The 4,234-nt window shown below is 37.9% G+C and overlaps 1 non-coding gene across 1 annotated transcript; it reads right to left on the reverse strand.

Moving 5' to 3' along the window:
• Window positions 1–239: 239 nt before the first annotated feature.
• Window positions 240–346, reverse strand: LOC127800846 (small nucleolar RNA R71). Its single transcript, XR_008022873.1, has one exon. It is a non-coding gene; the product is annotated as a small nucleolar RNA R71 (small nucleolar RNA).
• Between the last annotated feature and the right edge of the window lie 3,888 nt (window positions 347–4,234).

The following is a 4,234-nucleotide window of genomic DNA, read 5'->3' on the forward strand; positions in this document are numbered from 1 at the left end:
TACCTTTCTATGGACTAAGTGATGAAAATCCACATTTCCATCTCTCTTGCTTTTTAGAATATTGCAAGAATTTCAAGTATTAAGGTATCAATGAAGAACTTAAGATGCAACTTTTTCCTCACACCTTGAAAGATAAAGCTCGGGAGTGGTTAGACTCATTACCATTTGGTAGCATTACTACATGGGTAGATTTGGTTAAAAAATTTAAACCAAAATATTTTCCACCTGCCAAGATCAATAAACTCAAGCATGAAATATCGACCATCCAACAAGATGAATCTAAAAACTTTCATGAAACATGGGAATGGTTCAAAGAGTTTCTTAGGAAGTGCCCTAGTCATGGTTTTTTGTTACTAGCACAAAATCACTATTTTTACACTAGACTGACTCCTTATAGCCACTCTGCAGTTGACTTTATAACAGGTGGCTCTATTCGAAACAAATTAGATGAGGAATTACATTACCTCTTCAAAATAATGAGTGAGTAGTTTGTAATGTGGTCAGATAGGAGTTCACATTGAAGAACAGTTGGAGTGCATGAAGTAGATGTGAATAAGTTAATGCTTGCTAAAATTGATGCATTGTCAAAATAGATGGAAGCATTATAATACTCCTCATCTGCTAATATGGTGCAAGTATCTCTCCCTGTTTGTGTAACTTGTGGGGTGAATCATCAGTCATCTTAATGTTCACCGATCATCATGGATCCTTCATTGATTGAGCAAGCTGCCCATGCACAAAATTTTCAACGCCAACATAATTTTCAACACTAGTAGAATAACCCATTCTTTCAGACATACAATCCAGGTTAGAGAAACCATCCTAACTTTTTATATGGGAACAATCCAAATATTCAAAATCCACCAAAACAGGGATGACCACAAAAGGAAAAAGGGGTATGGGAAGAAGTTGTCTCGAAGCTTCAAGAATGGAAAGATGTAGCCATAAAGAATATAAAGAATCAAATTGGGTAATTGGAAAAAATCCTCACTGAAAGGAAACCAGGAACGTGGCCTAGTAATATAAAAGTTAACCCAAATGAGCAAGTAAATGCAATCACAGCAAGGAGTGAAGTACAGCTACCAAAAATTCATGTTAAAAGACCAGACGTGGCAAAAGAAACTGATACAGTCTAGGAAAAAATAGATCGACCTGATGAATCTGAAGCAACTGAACAAGATAAAGAAATTCCTCTACTAGTTAAGCTATATGTTCCTTCGATTCCATTTCCTCAGAGGTTGCACAAACACAAACTGGATAAGCAATTTAAGAAGTTCCTAGAGGTATTCAAGAAGCTCCATATAAATATTCCATTTACTGATGCTCTAGCATAAATGTCTAGCTATGTGAAATTCATGAAGGAAATCTTATCAAATAAGACGAAACCAAAGGATCTTGAAATCGTCATGTTACCGAAGGAAAGCAGTGCCATATTGCAAAATAAACAACCACCAAAACTAAAAGATGTTGTTGTTGCCAAAATACAACAATCTATTTTTAATTGTGGGTGGACGTAAGAGCCTCGTCACTATGAGCTGAGTCGTGTTGGTGAACAAGAAAATCTGTCGAGCAACTGGATCTGGCAGCTAGGTGGAACTGGTGATCCAACAGAGCTGATGGTCTGGTATGGTTGATGATTTGGTGGGCTGATGGCTTGCTAGGGCTGATGATCTGGTGGGTCTGATGATCTTGTGGCCTAAGATAACCGAGTGACCTTGGATAACCGAGTGGCCTTGGATAACCAAGTGGCCAAGGATAACCGAGTGGCCTACAAAATGAGAGCACCGTTAGGGCACGGGTGGGGGTCCCCGCGCAAACCCTTCGATGCCTAAGTTAGTTCTCAAGAGAAAAAGTGTGAAATTGTGTTGAGGGGCCCAAGAGTGCCTACCTTGTGATGAAGGCATGGCTTCCTATTTATAGTGGAGGAGAGAGGGGAGATGTGCGACAATCGGGGAGAGAATCTCGTGGCCCGTTTCAATGATTTCGTGACCCATCCGAGAGGGAAAAGTGGAGAGATTGGCCCAAGCCCACTCGATTATGATCGAGTGGGATGCCACTCGATCATGACCAAGTGGGATGCCACTCGGTCATGATCGAGTGGGGGGCCACTCGATCATGCCTTCTTTAGCCCTTTTCCTTGGTTCAATCTTGAGTGGTTCTCGTACCTCAATTTCATGCCTGATTTAAACCTTTATTCAGCTTGAATCTCTCAAAACTAAAAACATGAAAGTTGTAGATAATTCTCTTATATTTCTATAGAATTTTGAATCACCTCAATCGGAGCTCATATAAGAGAGTTATTCCCAAAAAACCAAAGCAGTGTCATACCTACTCGGCATAACCGAGTGGGTCTTGAAAAGTGAGGGGAGACACTCGGTTCTGATCGAGTGGGGGCCCACTTGGTCATGACCAAGTGAGTTTTCATTCCCTTGGATTTGAAGCCTTCTTTTTCCTTTTGTCTTGGTTTGGATCCATCTTCGCTCCAGTACTTGACTCTGAGCCTTAATAGTGAAGGTGCATCAACTTAGATCCCAATTTCAGCCTTGATGCAGCCGGGATCTCTCAAAACTCAAAACACAAAAGTTATATATAATTCTCTTTTATTTCCATAGGAATTTGAATAACCTCAATTGAATCTCGAATGAGAGAGTTATGTCTAAAAAACCAAAGCAGTGTCACACCTACTCGGTCATGACCGAGTGGGTCCTCTCTACTTGGTCTCAGCTCGACCTCTTGCTCCTTTGGCTTGTTTCCTTTATCTCCTGCAACCCTTTGGTCCTTTTAGGCTTCATGTCCATGTCTCGTGACTCTTTTAGGTCCCGTTACTCTCCAAGTTTGTAGGGCATATCAATTGCTCTCTACTCTTTTGGCTGGGAGTTTTGGGTGAAAGAGTATCTTGTCTTGTAAACTTTTTAACATCACTTCTCTTTTAGCCGCTTCATCTTCTACACATCATCTCGATCTTGTTCGCACACCGTACCTTTAAATTTCTAGGCTTTGGTGCTTTTCAATTCCTTTGCAAAAGTATGAGGTAGATATACTATAATGACCCGTCAAAGGTCCTAGTATTTATTTAGAATTAGTTAATTAATTATTGAAGTAATTAATTAAGAGAATTTTCCACTTAATTATTTAATGTGGCAATTTATATTTTTAATAGTAAGAATAGTATTTAAAGAGCATTTAATTCTAGTTATTTATTGTGGAAATTAAATGCTAGGGCATGAGGGTCATTTAGCAAATTGTGATTAGAATTTCATTATTTAATTAAAGTTATATTGAGAATGGGAGTCCATGCGTATGAAAGCTTTGGTTTTAAGAGTCTCCAAGTTCAGGTGGGAGATTGAAAGATGACTTCTAGGGCTTCCCATGCCATTATATATAGATCATGAGCCTTATTTTCTTTTCATGCCACATAGAGGAAGATCAGAGAGAGAGCTCAAGAGAGTTAGTAGTGTGTTACATAGGAGAAGCTTTGCAAATCGTTCAATCCGATCAAGAAGATTAAGGCAAGTATTCTCCCTGTAATCCCTTCCATTATAGGATCATAATAGTTCATTTTCAGATTTCTAAGACTCTCGTTTGATTCTCAGTTTATCAGCCAGTTTGTATATATTGATATGCCTATTTAGATTAGCGTATCAAAGGATTCCTTGGGAAAGTATCTATCCTTGTAAAACATTCTTAAGGGATCATGATTCAGTATTAAATCTCAATTTTTCAGTAACTCTTCGTTGAGTTTCAGTTTTATAAAGATAGTGCATGTATATATATATATATGCATATAACAGTGAGTGCATGAAGAAGATATGCACGATTCCTTTAAATAGGATCTCCAAATCATGTTAGCATACGTTCTCAGATTAAACAAGACTCTTCGTTCTTGTTCCTAGATCTTTATTAGTTGTGTTTACATGCTTATGTACATACATAGTTATATCAATATCTAGTGAGTTTGATAAGTGATGCATAATTCTTACAGCATTTTCTTTCATAAACGATTGATTTATCCATCTTAATATTATTCCATATCAATTGGGATTGTTCTCCTAAGATTTCTTTCGGAATGGTATAGTAATGTTAAGTTTTTTATTCAAGATATCGTCTCTGTTATCGTGAGTTTTATTTCTGATGAGATTCCAGACATTCGAAAAAGTTTTGAGGCATCCGAATGAATTCTCAATGTTATCGTAAGTTTTTCCCTTATAATGTATCAGTCATTCGAATGAGTCCT

The sequence above is a fragment of the Diospyros lotus genome, chromosome 4 (genome assembly GCF_014633365.1).
Source record: "Diospyros lotus cultivar Yz01 chromosome 4, ASM1463336v1, whole genome shotgun sequence".
Lineage (NCBI taxonomy): Eukaryota > Viridiplantae > Streptophyta > Magnoliopsida > Ericales > Ebenaceae > Diospyros > Diospyros lotus.